The 19081-nt window shown below is 42.5% G+C and overlaps 2 long non-coding RNA genes and 2 other non-coding genes across 5 annotated transcripts; all 4 read right to left on the reverse strand.

Annotated features, from left to right (window-relative positions):
* Positions 1-6471: 6471 nt before the first annotated feature.
* On the reverse strand, positions 6472-15866 carry LOC132542493 (uncharacterized). Its single transcript, XR_009553504.1, has 3 exons — positions 15260-15866; positions 12702-12797; positions 6472-6706 (listed from the first exon to the last, which is right to left on the reverse strand). It is a non-coding gene; the product is annotated as an uncharacterized LOC132542493 (long non-coding RNA).
* A 1198-nt stretch (positions 15867-17064) lies between these two features.
* On the reverse strand, positions 17065-18585 carry LOC107523275 (uncharacterized). Of its 2 annotated transcripts, none has more exons than XR_001601772.2 (5): positions 18505-18585; positions 18031-18080; positions 17796-17935; positions 17532-17581; positions 17065-17338 (listed from the first exon to the last, which is right to left on the reverse strand). It is a non-coding gene; the product is annotated as an uncharacterized LOC107523275 (long non-coding RNA). The 2 variants fall into 2 exon arrangements; XR_009553682.1 differs by lacking the exon at positions 18505-18585 and adding an exon at positions 18291-18315.
* Positions 17419-17486, reverse strand: LOC132532562 (small nucleolar RNA SNORD50). Its single transcript, XR_009544502.1, has one exon. It is a non-coding gene; the product is annotated as a small nucleolar RNA SNORD50 (small nucleolar RNA).
* Positions 17659-17729, reverse strand: LOC132532563 (small nucleolar RNA SNORD50). The gene has a single exon (XR_009544503.1). It is a non-coding gene; the product is annotated as a small nucleolar RNA SNORD50 (small nucleolar RNA).
* Positions 18586-19081: the final 496 nt, after the last annotated feature.

Consider the following 19081-nt stretch of genomic DNA (forward strand, 5'->3'; position numbering starts at 1 on the left):
TCTGGGCTCTCTATCTCTGTGTCTGTCTTTCTCTCTGTATCTCTCTAAAATAAAATAAATTAAGTCTTAAAAAAAAAAGTGTAACTATGAAAGATGAACAAGGAATAATCTGGTAGAAGGCCAAGGAGGTGACCCAGTGGACAAAGTGTTGGATTCTCCAGTATGATAATCTAAGTTTGAACTCTGGCATCACATGTATCAGAATGATGATCTAGTTCTTTCTCTTTGCCCCATCCCCATCCATAAATAAAGAAATAAACACCCACACCTATGGACATCTAATCTTTGACAAAGGCTCAGACTATTACATGGGGAAAGCAGAGTCTCTTCAACAAATGGTGTTGGAAACAATGGGTTGAAACATGCAGAAGAATGAAGCTGAATCACTGTATTTCACCAAATACAAAAGTAAATTCCAAGTGGATCAAGGACTTGGATGTTAGACCAGAAACTATCAGATACTTAGAGGAAAATATTGGAAGAACTTTTTTCCGCATAAATTTTAAAGACATTTTCAATGAAACGAATCCAATTACAAGGAAGACTAAGGCAAGTATAAACCTATGGGACTACATCAAATTAAAAAGCTTCTTCACAGCAAAAGAAACCACTACCCAAATCAAGAGACCCCTCACAGAATGGGAGAAGATCTTTACATGCCATACATCAGATAAGAGTTTAATAACCAACATATATAAAGAGCTTACCAGACTCAACAACAAGACAACAAATAACCCCATCCAAAAATGGGGGGAGGAATTGGACAGAATATTCACCACAGAAGAGATCCAAAAGGCCGAGAAACACATGAAAAAATGCTCCAAGTCTCTGATTGTCAGAGAAATGCAAATCAAGACAACAATGAGATATCACTTCACTCCTGTGAGAATGTCACACATCAGAAAAGTTAACAGCAGCAAATGCTGGAGAGGATGTGGGGTCAAAGGAACCCTCCTGCACTGCTGGTGGGAATGTCAATTGGTCCAACCTCTGTGGAGAACAGTCTGGAGAACTCTCAGAAGGCTAGAAATGGACCTACCCTATGACCCTGCAATTCCCCTCCTGGGGATATATCCAAAGGAACCCAACACATCCATCCAGAAAGATCTGTGTACACATATGTTCTTGGCAGCACAATTTGTAATAGCCAAAACCTGGAAGCAACCCAGGTGTCCAACAGCAGATGAGTGGCTGAGCAAGTTGTGGTATATATACACAATGGAATACTACTCAGCTGTAAAAAATGGTGACTTCACCGTTTTCAGCCGATCTTGGATGGACCTTGAAAAAATCATGTTGAGTGAAATAAGTCAGAAACAGAAGGATGAATATGGGATGATCTCACTCTCAGGCCGAAGTTGAAAAACAAGATTAGAAAAGAAAACACAAGTCGAACCTGAAATGGAATTGGAGTATTACACCAAAGTAAAAGTCTCTGGGGTGGGTGGGTGGGGAGAATACAGGTCCATGAAAAATGATGAATGAAATAGTGGGGGTTGTATTGCTAAATGGGAATCTGGGGAATGTTATGCATGTAAAAAAAAAAAAAAAAAGAAGTAGAAATGCAAAGCAGAAATTGACTGAGTTTGGAGTATGGCACCAAAGTAAGAAAGCAGAAGTATACTAGAGTTAGCAGTGAGTACCTCCCTAATACTTCCTCTCCACTTTTCCAAGCTTTGGGTCCATGATTGCTCAACAATTTGTTTGGCTTTGTATGTTAACTCTCTTTTCAGTCACCAGGTTCCAGGTGTCATCAGGATGCCGGCCAGACTTCCCGAGATTGAAGACACCACCAATGTGTCCTGGAGCTCAGCTTCCCCAGAGACCCATCCTACTAGGGAAAGAGAGAGGCAGACTGGGAGTATGGACCGACCATTCAACGCCCATGTTCAGCGAGGAAGCAATTACAGAAGCCAGACCTTCTACCTTCTGCAACCCTCAATGACCCTGGGTCCATGCTCCCAGAGGGCTAGAGAATGGGAAAGCTATCGGGGGAGGGGGTGGGATATGGAGATTGGGCGGTGGGAATTGTGTGGAGTTGTACCCCTCCTACCCTATGGTTTTGTTAATTAATCCTTTCTTAAATAAAAATAAAAAAAAAAAAGAAATAAACAAATACTTGTTTTTTGTAATTTAAATATTTTGACTATATTTATTTGTTTTTATTGGGTAGAGACAGCCAGCAATTGAGAGGCAGGGAGAGATAGAGGAGAGAGACAGAGAGATACCTGCAGCACTGCTTCACCACTCATGAAGCTTTCCCTTGTAGGTGGGGACAAGGGGCTTAAACTTGTGTCTTTGTGCATTATAACATGTGCAGTCAACCAGGTGTACCACCAGCCAGCCCGAATAAACAAATATTTGGACTGTGCATTGTATTGCCATGTGCATGACCCAGGTGTGGTCTCTCATTCATTCTTTTTTTTTTAATATTTATTTATTTATTTATTTATTTATTTCCTTTTTTGTTGCCCTTGTTTTTTTTATTTATTAATGTTGTTGCTATTATTGTTGTTGATGTTGTCGTTGTTGGATAGGACAGAGAGAAATGGAGAGAGGAGGGGAAGACAGAGAGGGGGAGAGAAAGATAGACACTTGCAGACCTGCTTTACCACTTGTGAAGTGACTCCCCTGCAGGTGGGGAGCCTGGGGCTCGAACTGGGATCCTTAAGCCAGTCCTTGCACTTTGTGCCATGTGTACTTAACCCTCTGTGCTACCGCCTGACTCCTGGTCTCTCATTCTATGTGTCTCTGTCTCAAACAAAAATAGAAATAACAGAAGGGAGCATGAAATCAGAACGAGGAAATAATTTACTTGGATAGTGTATTGCTTTGCCATGTGTACAGCCTGGTTCAAGTCCAGACTCTACCACAATGAAGAAAGCTTTGATGCTGTGGTCTCTTTCACTCTCTCTGCCTTTATATAATAATAACAACAGGGAGTCAGACAGTAGCGCAGTGGGTTAAGCGCACGTAGCACAAAGCAAGGATGGGAGTAAAGATCCCTGTTTGAGCCCCAGGCTCCCCACCTACAGGGGAGTCAATTCACAGGCAGTGAAGCAGATCTACAGGTATCTTCTGTCTTTCTCTCCCCCTCTGTCTTCCCAACCTCTCTACATTTCTCTCTGTCCTATCCAGTAACAACAACATCAATAACAACAACAATAATAACTACAACAATAAAACAGCAAGGGCAACAAAAGGGAAAATAAATAAATATTTAAAATATTAAAAAATAATAACAACAACAATAGTAAAAATAATGAAACCCAGCAATAATTGTTTTAATGTAAAGAGGTATGGGGCACTTAAAGGTAGGAAACAGACGACAAAAGTTGAAGGGAGAAGAAAAAGAAGAAATTATCTGTATATCCAGACTTTTAAGGCAGGGATTTAATTTAAATTCCATAAACAAAAGGCAAGAATCTATTTTGCTCATTGTCTTGCATCTGCAATAGTGTATTTGTTTTCTGGGGCTGGTATAACAAAACAATAGTAATATGTAATGGTTTATTACATATTACTGACTTAAAGCAATAGTAATAAACTCACAGTTGTGGAGTCTAAAATCAAGATGTCAGAATCATGCTACCTATGGAGCCTTCCTTGTATCTTCTTCTTAGCTTCTTGTTGTCTGTCTGTAGGCCTCTCTTGAGATGCAGCTGCATAACCTTAGTCTCTGCTTTCATGGGCACATGAAACAATTTCTGTGTCTTCACACAGCCATCTTCTTAAAAGAACACCAGTCATATTGTTATTGGATTAGGACCATCTTACTCTCCACTATGAGGGCATCTTAACTAACTATAGCCACAACAATCCTATTTTCAAGTGAGACCATATTCTGAAATACTGAGGTTAGGACTTGAATAGTTAGAGAGAGGGAGCAGGTGAGAACAACTAGTCTCCTAACAAACATAGGAAAGCCTAAATAAATACTTGCTGTGTGGGGGGGAAGATAGCATAATGGTTATGCAAAGAAATTTCCATGTCTGAGTGTCCAAAGCCTCAGGTTCTGGGGCTGAGTGGTGGTGCACCTGGTTGAGTGCACATGTTATTAAGTCTCAGGTTCAATTCTCCACACCACCATAGGTCAGAACTCAGCAGTGCTCTGGTAAGAACAATAAATAGTTTTTCCTCTTAAATTAGAAAAAAACACACAACTATTTGCTAATGAATGAAAAAGTGATTTGGAGGGGCCTGGGGAGCCAGCATAATAGCTATGCAAAAGACTCTTTCCACTTGAGGCCCCAAGCTGAGCAGCACTCTGATATCTCTCTATCTCTCTCTGTATGTCTCTCATAAAATAAAAATAAAATAACTTAAAAAATAATTTATAAAACAAGGAGGGACCAGGTAGTGGCACACCTGGTTAAGCACACACATTACAGTGTGCAAGGATGCAAGTTCAAGCCCTGGTCCCCACCTGCAGAGGGGAAAGCTTCACAAGTGGCGAAGCAGGGCTTCAGGTATCTTGTTGTCTCTCTCCCTTTTTATCTCACCCTTCTCTCTCAATTTCTTTCTGTCTTTATCCAATAATAAATAAATGAATATGTTTTAAAAAAGAACAAGAATACGAATTAGCCTTAGGCTAGAGAAGGGGCACAGTTCCATTATAGTGAGAAGGAAGAAAAATAGTAGATGTGGGTTGGGGTGGTGGTGCACTTGGTTGAGCGCACATATTACAATGCTCAACAGCCCAGGTTCAAGCCCCCAGTCCCCTGCAGGGGGAAAGCTTTGTGAGTGGTGTAGCAGTGCTGCAGGTGTGTCTTTGTCTCTCTCCCTCTCTGTCACCCCTTTCCGTCTTGATTTCTGGCTGTCTCTATCAAATAAAGATAATAAAAAAAGAAAAAAGAAAAGAATAATAGTAGATGCATATAATAATAGCTGGTGTGAGGACATTGTGTGACTTGTAGTCTTCAAAATTCTCCATAAAGAGGGTGATGAAATCATTACTTTAGTGGAGAGTTGAGGTAGGGGGAAGGAGTTAAGTGTATCAGAAAAAGAAAGTTTGAAAGGGGAAAGAAACTGGCAAGGGACAGGACTGCTGAATTAGTATTGAAGGCTTTTTTGAAGATGGGAACCATGAATGCCTGCTGGAATAAATATGCCCTGGTTTGTGATTTCTACAGCAAGGTTCAGTAATACTGGTATATAGCCAGAACAGGCAAATGAGTAGATTAAACCAGAGTTGGGGTGTTTCCAGGGAGTAGCCATGGAAAGACAACAGTGTAAGGGAGTTAGAAATATTGGCATGCGGGAGTTGGGCGGTAGCAGCGGGTTAAGCGCAGGTGGCACAAAGCAAGGACGGGCATAAGGATCCTGGTTCGATCCCCCTGCTCCCCACCTGCAGGGGAGTCGCTTCACAGGTGGTGAAGCAGGTCTGTAGGTATCTATCTTTCTTCCCCCCCTTGTTTTCCCCTCCTCTCTCCATTTCTCTCTGTCCTATCCAACAACGATGACATCAATAACAATAATAACTACAACAATAAAACAACAAGGGCAACAAAAGAGAATAAATAAATAAATATAAGAAATATTGGTTTGGGTAATGTTATGCATGTACAAACTATTGTACTTACTGTTGAATGTAAAACATTAATTCCCCAATTAAAAAAAAATAAGAAAAAAAAAAAAGAATCCCAGGGGCGGACAGTGGTGCAGCCAGTTAAGTGCATGTAGTACTAAGCACAAGGACCCACACAAGGATCTGGGTTCAAGACCCTGATCCCCACCTACGGGGGGGGGGACGCTTCACAAGTGGTGAAGTATATAAAAAAATAGTGAAGTCATTTATTTGTCTATTTTGGACGTATTTCATTTAGCAGACCCTCTGTCTAATGGCAGGATATCATGTATATTTCCTAGTAGCTGAATACTATCCCATTGTGCATACAAACCAGATCTTCATCTACTTATCCATTTTTGGCTATCGTGAACAGCGCCGCCATGAACACATGGGTGCATTTAACCTTCTTCCCCTTGGAAGAGGAAGCTCACATGGGGCCTGCACAGAGAGACAGGGAGTCCAGTCCACTAGGCTCACATAGTGATGGGGCCAGTGGTGTTCCTGGTCATTTATATTTGTGTACAGTAGGTGACTAATTTGCTGTGTCTGTGATCTCAGAGACAAGGTAGTATATACTCTCAACCACTTTTTTAAGAGTGAGAGAGAAGCAGAGCCTCACTCTAACACATGTGATGCTGGAAATCAAACTTATGACCTTATACATGCTATGTGAACCGTCTGTGCTGTATCCATTGTGGAAACTCCCGGATTGCCATCAACGGATTTTTTTTTTTAATGAATTTTTGCTCTTTTTATTCTTTTTTTTTTTTAGTTTTTTTTAAAAATTTTTTATTTAAGAAAGGATTAATGAACAAAAACATAAGGTAGGAGGGGTACAACTCCACACAATTCCCACCACCCAATCCCCATAACCCACCCCCTCCCATGATAGCTTTCCCATTCTCTAGCCCTCTGGGAGCATGGACCCAGGGTCGTTGAGGGTTGCAGAAGGTAGAAGGTCTGGCTTCTGTAATTGCTTCCCCGCTGAACATGGGCGTTGACTGGTCGGTCCATACTCCCAGTCTGCCTCTCTCTTTCCCTAGTAAGGTGTGTCTCTGGGGAAGCTGAGCTCCAGGACACATTGGTGGGGTCTTCAATCCAGGGAAGCCTAGCCAGCATCCTGGTGGCATCTGGAACCTGGTGATTGAAAAGAGAGTTAACATATGAAGCCAAACAATTTGTTGAGCATTTATTCTCTTTTTTATATTTATCTATTTATTCCCTTTTGTTGTCCTTGTTTTACTGTTGTAGTTATTATTATTGATGTCATTGTTGTTGGATAGGACAGAGAGAAATGGAGAGAAAGATAAACACTTGCAGACTTGCTTCACCACCAGTGAAGCTACTCCCTTGCAGGTGGGGACCCGGGGCCGGTCCTTGCACTTGGCGCCACCTGTGCTTAACCTGCTGCGCTATCGCCCGGCCCCCCTGAAAAAAAAAATACTGGCATGGAAGGGGCACTGTCTTCTTGGAATTGGGCGAGACAGGCTGGAAATTTGGGAGTAGGCCTAGTGCACTCTTACTACTCACACTATTGGTGTGTCTTGCTGATCAGCTTCAATGGGTATGAATTCAAATATTTCATCTGCCTAGAAGACCAGCCTCTCTGGGACTGGAACCTCTCCTGGTACAGCTTTAGTGCTGAAGCCACACATTAAAAAAATTAATTATCTTTAATTAAAATTATATAGTAATTAATTAATTTTTCCCTTTTGTTGCCCTTGTTGTTTTTCATTATTGTTATTGCTGTCATCGTTGTTAGGACAGAGAGAAATGGAGAGAGGAGGGGAAGACAGAGAGGGGGAGAGAAAGACACAAGCAGACCTGTTTCACTGCTTGCGAAGTGACTCCCCTGCAGGTGGAGAGCTGGGGACTCAAACCGGGATCCTTATGCCTTGTGCTTAAGCCGCTGCACTACAGCCCGACTCCCTAAAGCCACACTTTTTGTAGTGTATCCCTGTCCTTCAGGAACTGGTCAGTTTTGTATAGTTTCTATTCTTCAGAAAGCTGTGTAAGAATGACCTTAAGTGGGCGGGGGTAGATAGAATAGTGGTTATGCAAAGAGACTCTCATGCCTGAGTTAACGAAGTCCCAGGTTCAATCCCCCGCACTACCATAAGCCAGATCTGAACAGTGTTCTGGGAAAAAAAAAAAAAAATTCCTGCTGGAGATTGAACTCAGGAACTCACATTTGAGAGTCCAGTGCTTTATCCACCACATCACCTCCCAGACCACTCATGAGGTCTTTCTTCCTTCCTACCTTCCTTCCTTTCTTTCTTTCTTATGGTGGTGCGGGAGACTGAACCTGGGACTTCGGTGCTCTAGGCATTAGTGTCTTTGCATACCATTATGCTATCTAACCCCGCTCACTTGAGGTCATTCTTACACAGCTTTCTGAAGAACAGAAACTATACAAAACTGACCAGTTCCTGAAGCTGTGACAGCGAGATGTCTGATTCTCTCTTTTTCTCTTCCCATCTTTTTTTTTTTATATTTATTTCCTTTTTTGCCTTTTTTTTATTGTTGTAGTTATTATTGTTGTTATTGATGTCATCGTTGTTAGATAGGACAGAGAGAAGTGGAGAGAGGAGGGGAAAATAGAGAGGAGAAGAGAAAGAAAGATAAGACACCTACAGACATGTTTCACTGCTTGTGAAGCGACCCCCCCCCCCGCAGGTGGGGAGCCGGGGCCTTGAACCAGGATCCTTAAGCCAGTCCTTTCGCTTCGTGCCACGTGTGCTTAACCTGCTGCACTACTGCTCAACTCCCACTCTCCTCCTATCTTTCTCATAAATATATATTTTTTTAAAATGACCTCAAGAAAGGCTGGTGAAATCGCTTACTTGGTTACTTGGATAGTTTGCTATTTTGTCTTGCACTTGACCCAGGTTTAAGCTCTGCCCCCATGGCATTGACAGAAACTTTGGTCTCTCATTCTCTGCCTCTGTGTGTATGTGTGTGGGGGGTGGAGGGGAGAAAGCAGGTTCATAACATGTTTGGCACCTCACCTCTTTTTTCCAACATGTCTGTCATCTCTCCTCCCTCTCTCTTTTATAACATGTGTTGTCCCCCCTCCCTCCTTTCCTTCTTTTTGAAAGATACCACAGCATCAATGCTTTCTTTAATGTGGTATGGATCAGGATTGAACCAGGGTCATGTGCAAAGCAAAGCGAAGCAAAGCAATCACATTATGCAAGTGTGCTATTTAGCCTATTTTTCTTTTCTTTTTTTTAATATTTATTTTCCCTTTTGTTGCCCTTGTATTTTAATTGTTGTAGTTATTATTGTTATTGATGTCATCATTGTTGAACAGGACAGAGAGAAATGGAGAGGAGGGGGAAGACAGAGAGGGGGAGAGAAACAGAGACACATGCAGACCTGCTTCGCTGCTTGTGAAACGACTACCCTGCAGGTGGGGAGCCAGGGCTCGAATCAGAATCCTTGAGCTTTGTGCCACATGCACTTAACCTGCTGTGTGACTCCCTTTGCCCATTTTTCTAGTTGAATGTGGTCCATTGCTGAACTCAGAACATAACAAAGCATCTGTCTTTCACCTTTGATGACTCCACCTATAGTTCCGTAATTTATTTTTTTCTTTATTTATTTTATATGTTTTCTTTTTTTTTAAAATGTATTTATTTATTTAAGAAAGGAGACATTAACAAAATCGTAGAATGGGGGGGAGTACAACTCCACACAATTCCCACCAGCCAATCTCCATATCCCATCCCCTCCCTAATAGCTTTCCCATTCTCTATCCCTCTGGGAGCATGGACTCAGGGTCATTGTGGGTTGCAGAAGGTGGGAGGTCTGGCTTCTGTAATTGCTTCCTCGCTGAACATGGGCGTTGACTGGTGGATCCATACTCCCATTCTGCCTCTCTTTCCCTAGTAGGGTGAGTCTCTGGGGAAGCGGAGCTCCAGGACTCATTGGTGGGGTCTATTTTTATTTATTTTTTTACCAGAGCACAGCTCAGCTCTGGCTTATGGTGGTGCAAGGGATTGAACCTGGGACTTTGGAGCCTCAGGCATGAGAGTCTCTTTGTATAACCATTATGCTATCTACCCCTGCCCGTATAGTTCTGTCATTTAATTAAATTTTAATTTTTTTAAAAGATTTTATTTATTTATGAGAAAGATAGGAGTTGAGAGAAAGAATCAGACATCACTCTGGCACATGTGCTGCCAGGGATTGAACTCAGGACTTCATGCTTGAAAGTCCAAAGCTTTTATCACTGCACCACCTCCCGGACCCCCTGTAATTTAATTTAAAAAAAAATATTTTTACTATCTTTATGTATGTATTGGATAGAGACAGCCAGAAATCGAGAGGGTAGGGAGAGGTAGAGGGAGGGGTTAGGTAGTATAACAGTTAGGCAAAGAGACTCAAGCCTGAGGCTCCAAAGTCCAGGTTCAATCCCCTACACCATCATAAACCAGAGCTGAGCAGTACTCTGGTAATAAACAAACAAACAAACAAGAAAGGGAGAAAGGGAGACACCTTCAGTAACTGCCTCACCACTTGTGAAGCTTTCCTCCTGCAGGTGGGGACCAGGGGCTCAAACCCAGGTCCTTGCACATTGTAACATGTGCGCTCAACCAGGTGTGCCACCACCTGACCCCAACAGTTTTGTCATTTAATATGCTACTGTCAGATCTAAAAGTTGTATCAAACTCATCTTTATTTTTGTTGTTGGTGCTTTAATACAAGAGGTGTTTATAGGCAGTAATGAATTCTTTCCCCAAGGGCACATAATGACTGGTTGCCCCTTTTGCTTCTCCCTTGTAGGGAGGGACTGAAGGCTTAAACCGGGGTCCGTACATACTTACGTAACGTGTGCTCAAAGGGCCTGGCCTCTCAATTAATTTTTTAAAAAATATATTATTTATTCCCTTTTGTTGCCATTATTATTTTATTGTCATCATTGTTGGATAGGACAGAGAGAGAAGGGGAAGACAGAGAGGGGGAGAGAAAGAAAGACACCTACAGACCTGCTTCACCACTTGTGAAGCGACTCCCCTACAGGTGGGGAGCCGGGGGTTCCAACTGGGATCCCTATGCCAGTCCTTGTGCTTTGCGCCACGTGAGCTTAACCCGCTGCGCAACCACCCTGGCTCCCACTCTCAACTAATTTCTATAGTTGGCATTGGAAAGTCCCTTTATCTGCCAGTTCTAAAACTGATGAGCAGGTTCACTAGCATCCTCTGACATCATCAAAATCAGTTTTTTTTTCTCCCCAAGTATCATTATGACTTTATAGACTTGAACATATTTTATATATATTTTAATCTCTAATAGTTATTGTCCTTAAGAAGTCACATTTTTCCTCTCACCTTTTACACCCTGTAGAGACCTTTGGTCCATAATCCCAGAGGGATAAAGAATAGGGATTCCCTTCTAATAGAGTGGATGGAATGTGGCACTCTGGTGGTGGAAACTGTATGGAATTGTACCCCTTATCCTACAATCTTGTTAGTCATTATTAAATCACTAAAGGTAAAAAAAAAAAGAAGCTGAAAAACACGAAAGCACAAAGCAGAACTTGGACTGGGTTTGGTGTATTGCACCAAAGTAAAAGAGTCTGAGGTGGGGGTGGAGGGTTCAGGTCCTGGAACATGATGGCAGAAGAGGACCTAGAGGAGGTTGAATTGTTATGTGGAAAACTGAGAAATGTTATACATGTACAAACTACTGTATTTTACTGTTAACTGTAAACCACTTATCTCCCCAATAAAGAAAAAAAAAAGTCACATCTTCTCTATCAAGAAATGCTTTAAGTTGATTCCTGAGTTCTTTTAACCTAATACTATTACCCTTCTTGTTCTCTGCTACAGTAAGATGCACAGGGCTTATCTTGTACTTTTGTTTCAGATCTGTAACCAGTCATTTCTTCAGTGAGCCTTGTTGCCTTTTAGTGGTAAATGCCACCATTTGAGCTTTAGAATAAGGTTTTGATGCTTATGAATCATAATGTGAGATTCTGTGTTTTCTTTTACAGTGGTTCCCATTTCACTCAACAAAATCCATTCAATGCAATACTGATTCACATGCCTTTTTTCTTTAATTTTTAAAACTTATTTTTATTTATCTATTCGATAGGGACAGCCAGAAATTGAGACGGAAAGGGGTGATAAGAGAGGGAGAGACACTTGCAACACTGCTTCACCATTTGAAAAGGTTTCCCCCTGCATGTGGGGAGCAGGGGTTCCAACCAGGGACCTTGCACATTATAACACATGTGCTCAACCAGGCGCACCAACACACGACCTCCATTTCTTTTCTTCTCACACATGCTCTAGATTTTGGGCTGCTATATCTTCTTAGATATGGTCATAGCTCAATACTTTGCCCTCTGTAAGTTTTTTAATTTTAACCAGACCACAACTCAGCTCTGGCTTATGTTGGTGCAGGGGACTGAATCTGAGACTTTGGAGCCCCAGGCATGAGAAGCTCTTTGCATAGCCATTATGATACCTACCCCTGTAAATTTTTAAAAATAATTTTAAAATGATGCCCTCTCTGTAAATTTTTAAAAATGATTTTTCTTTCCCTTTTTTTCTTCCTTTTTAAAAAATATTTATTCCTTTTTGTTGCCCTTGTTATTTTATTGTTGTAGTTATTATTATTGTTATTGATATCATTGTTGTTGTATAGGACAGAGAGAGGAGGGAAAGACGGGGAGAGAAAGAGAGACACTTGCAGGTGGGGAGCCGGAGACTCGAACCTGGATCCTTACTCTGGTCCTTGTGCTTTGCGCCACATTCACTTAACCCGCTACTACCTGACTCCCTCTTCCTTCCTTCTTTCTTTCTTCCCTCCTTCCTTTTTTTTTTTTTGTCTCCAAGGTTATTGCTGCGGTTCAGTTTCCTATACTACAAATCCTTACACCAGTCCTAGTGCATCGCACCATATGTACTTAACCCGGTGAGCTACCGCCCAGCCACCCTTCTTTTTTTTTTTAAACCAGAGCACTGTTCAGCTCTGGTTTATGGTGGTACCAGGGCATGATAGTTTCTTTGCCTAACTATTATGCTATCTACCTGCACCTATAATTTGAGGGATAAAACAATAATTAGAACACAACAAACTACTAGTGATTCTGTAGTATAAACTGAAGAGGATCTTATTTTACCTGCATTCTCCCATGGCATATCTGATCATTGTCATTACTGGGATAATCCCTCAGCTCTCATCGGGTCAGCCTGAGTCTCAAAATTGGTCATTTTTTCTGGAGAAAAAAAAAATTCTTATTTTTCTCTATTCACCGAGCCACCATCCCTGTTTATGAATAATCTTAGAATTTACCTATACCCTCAGCTCTCTTAGTTATTTGTTCTACACCTGGTTAGTTTATTTTGAATCTCATCAGTTTTGGCTTATAGTGGTGCAGGGGATTGAATTTGAGACTTTGGAATCTCTGGCATGACAGCCTGTTTGCATAACCATTATGCTGTCTCCCACCCCCGCCCCAATCTATTTTCTTACTAAACCTGCTCCATTTACCGTTACCTTTTGGCTTAATGGCCCCACAGGTGCAAAAAGTGAAATATGCAGGGTTGGGTGGTGGCACACTTGGTTGGGTGCACATGTTATAATGTACAAGGAACCAGGTTTGGGCCTCCCCCATCCCTATCTGCAGGGGGAAAGCTTGGCAAGTGGTGAAACAGTGCTGCAGGTGTCTGTTTCTTTCTCCCATTCCTCTTGATTTCTGTTTCTATCCAATAAAGATAATAATAAAAAATATAAAAAGTGGGGGTCGGGCGGTAGTGCAGCACATGGTGCAAAACGCAAGGACCGGCTTAGGATCCCAGTTTGAGCCTCAGATCCCCACCTGCAGGGAGGCCACTCCACAAGTGGTGAAGCAGGTCTGCAGGTGTCTACCTTTCTCTCCCCATTTCGGTCTTCCCCTCCTCTCTCCATTTCTCTGTCCTATCCAACAGTGATGGCATCAATAACAATAACTACAACAACAATAAAAAAAAATAAGGGCAACAAAAGGGAAAATGAATAAATGAAAAATATATATAAAAAGTGAATTACATTGACTAGCTGTTGAAATTGGTAATTTTTTTTTTTTGCGGGCTGGGCGGGCAGCAGCATAGTGGTTATGAAAAAAAAAAAAAAGTCCACGCCTGAGGCTCTTAAGTCCCAGCATCAAAGCCAAGCTCCCACCCCCCAACAAGCCAAAGCTGAGCAGTGCTCTGGTAAAAAAATAAGTTGGCCGTTTTCAAGATCAGCTGACACTTTTATACAAGATACATTTATTATTTTATTTATTGGATAGAGTAAGAGAGATTGAGAGGGGTGAAGGAGATACAGAAAGAGCCAGAGATACCTGCATCCCTAGTTAACCTGCAGGTGGGGACTAGGGGCTTGAACTTGGGTCTTTACACACTGTAATGTGTGTGCTTAACCACGTGTGCCACACCCCCCAAGACAAATTTAAAATGGTCCACATCTAATCTTAAATCCAGAGCACCTATGACCCTTATACCTTTTAAATTCCTCATTTCACATATTATCTCCTGACGATCACTTCAGTGCACATTCAGATATAATTTCCTTCAGTTTCTTTTTTCCCTTGTGCTGGGAATTAAACTGAGTCCTCTGTGCTCGTTAAAGTATTTTTCCCAGCCACACTTTCAGAGGAAATTTTGTGAGACCAAGCAGTGTCACACTCAAATTACTGTGCAAAGACCTTTCTTTAAGCCCTGGCCCCCACCCACAGAGGTGAAGCAGGGCTACAAGTGTCTCTCTTCCCTCTCAGTTTCTCTCAGCCTCTATCCAGTAAATGAAAAATTAAAAGAATGTTTAAGGCAGGGGTAGAAAGCATAATGGTTATTCAAATTTGTGCCTGAGGCTCTGAAATTCCAGGTTCAACCCCCTGCACCACCATAAACCAGAGCTGAGCAGTGCTCCGGTTTTAAATACTAAATCTTCAGGGTCAGTGAAATAACTCACGTGGGATTAGTACACTTTGCCATGTGTGACTCCGGTTGGAGGGCAGGCCCCAGCACTTAAACAAAGGCAACTGGCTCTGGTCCAGAAGGTGGCACAGTGGATAACACAATGAACTCTCAAGTGTGAAGTTCAATCCCTGGTAGCCAAATTACCAGTGTGATGTCTGGTTCTTTCTATCATTGTTCATGAATAAATCACATCTTTACAGTGTGCAAGGACCCAGGTTTGAGCCCCCAGCTGCAGGGGGAAAGCTTTGTGAGTGGTGTCTGCCTCTCTCCCTCTATAGCCACCTTCCATTTTGATTTCTGACTTTCTCTATCCAACAAATAGATTAAAAAAAAAAAAAAAACTCCTGCTTAAAAAATCAGAGGGTTAGGGAAAAAGCATAATAGGGAAAAAAAATTCCATGCCTGAGGCTTTTTTTTGTCTCTAGGGTTACTGCTGGGGCTCAGTGCCTGCACTAAGTATCCACTGCTTCTGGAGGCTATTTTTTCCCTTTTGTTGCCCTTGTTTATTGTTCTTATGCTGTCTTTGCACCATGTGTGCTTAACCTGCTGCACTACTGCCTGACCCCCCATGCCTAAGGTTCTAAGGTCCCAATTCAACCCCCTCCCCAGTACCACCAGAGCTAAGTTTTCTAGTCTGAGTACTGGTTGTTCTAGGTGATGGAACAGCCAGTAAAACACACACATTACCAAGTACAAGGGTTTCAGGCTTACAATTGTCCACCTGCAGGGAGAAACTTCAGATTGTACTGTGTCTCTCATCTCATCCTTATAAAAATGGCCACTGGCAACAATTAGTGTAGGCAGTGGAAACAACCTTGATGAAAGCCAAGCTTTAGTACACAGTTAACAGCCAAGTCTATTCCAGAATCTGGAAACAGATAAAGGGGGAATCTTATCCAGGGGCTTAACTGTGTATAGGTGTTTTCTACTTTTGACTAGAGCACAACCCAATGAGCACTTGTTCAAGTTGTCCTATCCAATAAAATAGAATCTACCCACCAGGAGTAGTGGATTCAGTGCCAGCACTGAGCCTCAGGGATAACCCTAAAAGAAAAAAAATTCAATCCAAGACCTTGGAATATCAGGCATCATGAGTGTTACCAGGGTTCCTTTGGCTTTATAACATGTGAACCAACCAGGTGTACCATCACCACCTAGTTCCTTCTTGAACATTGACTCAGTTCTGGCTGTATTTTTGGAATCAGATTTAGTTTGTGGTGGAATCAGGAACTGAATTTGGGAGTTATTTTCTGGCATGCAAACCTTGGGTTCTAAAATTTCTACACCTCAACTGGTTGACTCTTCTGAAATATTCTATTTTCAACTTAGTTCACTACTGTTTTTACCTCTGCCCCGTGGTAGTTTATCTCAGTACTATCCAAGGCCATTATTTTTTATGGGATTATATAAAAGCAACTAATACTGGAAGACTGCAAAGTAAAGGAATTGCATTAGGTTGCACAGCTCAGCAGAATGTCCCATTTCACAACTTTAACTTGATGTCTGCCAGTTTCAAAAGAGCATTTATGTAAGATTAAATCTGGCAGCCCAGGTGGTGTAGACGATTCCAATTGTGCAGCTAGGGCACAGAACTGTCTTTCCTACTACCTTCTGATGTAAGGAAGCATGAGTCAAACCCCTTTGAATTAATGTCTCAGCTTAAAGACCCCAGACTTCACCAAAAAATTAATTTTGATCGTGTAATACATGCACAAGTTCATTTTACTACCCCTCCCTGTATTTCCCTATTTTTTAAAAAAAATAATTGTATTCAGGGGCCAGGTGGTGGTACACCTGGTTAAGTGCACAAGGACCCAGCTTCAAGCCCCTGGTCCCCATTGGAGCAGAGTCTCCTCCCTTCTCAATTTCTCCGTTCATTTCAAAAAAATTTTAGTTTATCTTTTTAAATTTACTGGATACAGAAATTGAGAGGGGAGATAATGGACTTTAACTCAGGTCCTTGTGCACTGTAGTGTACATTCGAGGTGTGCCACTGCCAGGCCCTATTTGCTGTGGGATACAGAAATTGTGAGGGATGGGAGTTGGGTTGTAGTGTAGCTGGTTAAGCACAAAGTGGTGCAAAGTGCAAAGACCAGCTTAAGGATCCTGGTTCTAGACCCCGTTCCCCATCTGAAGGAAAGCTGCTTTACAAAAGGTGAAGCTGGTCTGCAGGTGTCTACCTTTCTCTCCCCATCTCTCTGTCCTATCCAACAATAAAACAAGGGCAACAAAAGGGAATAAATATAAAAAAAATTGTGAGGGGTAGAGAAAGACACCTGCAGCCCTGCTTCAATACTTGTTAAGATCTCCCCCTGCTGGTGGGAACCAGGGGCTTGGACCTGAGTCTTTGGACACTGTAATGTGTGCACAACCAGGTGTGCCACTCCTCCCCTCCCGGATTTCTGCCCTACCAAATAGTAAAACTGGCATTCCCTTAAGGGCTAAACATTGTGTGGCTTAGTACCTAGCGTATTTCTTACCCCCACCAATCCAGAAATACTTAGTAATCAAGATTTACGCATAAAGTCAGGGTATTCCGAATCTCATGCCACTTAGCTTTAATTACACTTTACATTTAAAACATGTTACACCAAAAGGGGTCTGGGTATTGTGATATTAAACAGGAGTGGCCTGCATCTCTGAATACATTGATCCAAATGCAGATTGCTAGTTCACCATCATTTCCAAAAAGCAAAAAAAAAACAAAAACAAAGCTTGTCTTGATCTGTTCATTTTCTTCCCACATTTGTGAAATGTAATGCTTTCCCTCACAGGACAAGCATATCTCGAGGTACTAGCCCTAGAAAAAGAAAACATTTGAAATTTACTAAACCATCAGTTTGAAAGCATTTTCAAAAGTAACATACCCACTAATGGTCTATCTCAGAAGCCAGATCCGTACGTTTTCTCAACAGAAATTCAGGTTCGGGATAAGATCATCATAGATAAGACCAAGAGCAGGGTATTAAAAGCGGCTTAAAAAATCTACTCACACTGATTCCACAGTAGCAGCTTGGCCTTTCAAAGGGCAGAGACCTCCTCACTGTAGGCAGAAAACAGGTTGTGAGTGGTAGATCCCATAGAACAATCTACAGTCAAGTACAACTCATGTTTGGTCTCATCTCAGAAGCCGAATCCGTAACTTTCTTTTCTTCAGGATATCAGCTTCGGGGTAAGCCTCATCATCGATCGGGCCATTACGTTAAACTATGTTACAATGAAATTGGCTGTAATTAAACATTAAGACTGCAACTTACTTCAAAAAAGTTGGTTGTCAGCGCCTACAATTTCATTAGTATTTATCAATCTGCAGGACACTGATAATAAACTGTCAAGTTTTAACCAAGTGTCTCTCCAGTAAGTATCCTTCCACATGGCTTATAATTTTCTCTTGCATCTAATAAAAAAAAACACATCTTAAGCTGATGCACCGTCTTCATTTGCATAACAGGATGACTTCAACTAAAAACCCAAGCTTTTAACAGCACTTACCTTCGCATCTCCAAGCCACAGCTTCGTCATAGCATTATGAGCCATTGTCCCTGTGGGGAACAGAATATATTTAGAACCTTCCCTTTCAGTAATCCAACTTTCCAACAGCGCCACCTGGGTAAAACTGACTCGGAGCCTATGCGCTTAAAAAAAAAAAAAAAACACCTTTGTTCTGGCGGCCTCCCCTGTGCAAAAATGTCTATTCCCTTAACGTGAAACTGACTCCCAGCCCCTAAATTAAGGGGTGGGGTGGTGTTTACTCGCTGCTGCTCAGCAACTAGGAAGCGCGGTGAGTCCGTGTCCATCAGCAGTAGTCGCAGGGCAGCGAGGACCATGGTAGGCCAGCTGCACTTCATCAGGCCCCATCAAAGAACTCTAGGCTCAAAAAACCAAAATCCTAATAAGCATGCATTCCCAACCTCAACCTCAGCCAAACCTGGACCAGAAAGGTTTCAGCCCACTAGTAAAGCTCACCACAAAATCAACGCAGAACTCCCAACTCCGGATGTAAAAGACCGATGGAGCCTTCCAGCAGTTCCTTATATAGCCTCCCTTGAGTCAGAACGAGGCAGCCCCTCCCTGTCCTTTCTATTGGACAAGGGAGAAGATGGGGGTGTGACTATTTCCGGAAAGAGGGGAGCGAGGGCGCGCGCGGCGTCTCTTTTCTTCCGCGGGCTCGTTCCGGGGCGTGGTGCGCGCGCCGCTCTTCAGCCCGCCTCACGCCCGCCCTAGTCTCTTGGCGCGCGTCCGCTGGCGCGCGGGTCTCAGTCTCTTCCCTGTCTGGCCCTACGTGGCACCCGGGTGGCGCCAGAATTCAAACTAGAACCGCAGTTGGAGGCGAGGCTACCGCCTGCTCCGAGCCAAGTCGGTCCAGCACGCCTAGGGCATGAGTTTTTCCCAGCGTGGGCCGCCTCGGGTTACGATCCACTTGGGAAGTGGAAGTGGCGGGAGAAGAGATGATGTTCAGCGGCCGCTCCGAAAGGAGCGGGCGGGCACAGGCACGCTCGGAAAGAGGTTGGCGGGCAGATGTGCTGAGAGGGATAAGTAAGCA

Source organism: Erinaceus europaeus, chromosome 13, assembly GCF_950295315.1.
Source record: "Erinaceus europaeus chromosome 13, mEriEur2.1, whole genome shotgun sequence".
NCBI lineage: Eukaryota > Metazoa > Chordata > Mammalia > Eulipotyphla > Erinaceidae > Erinaceus > Erinaceus europaeus.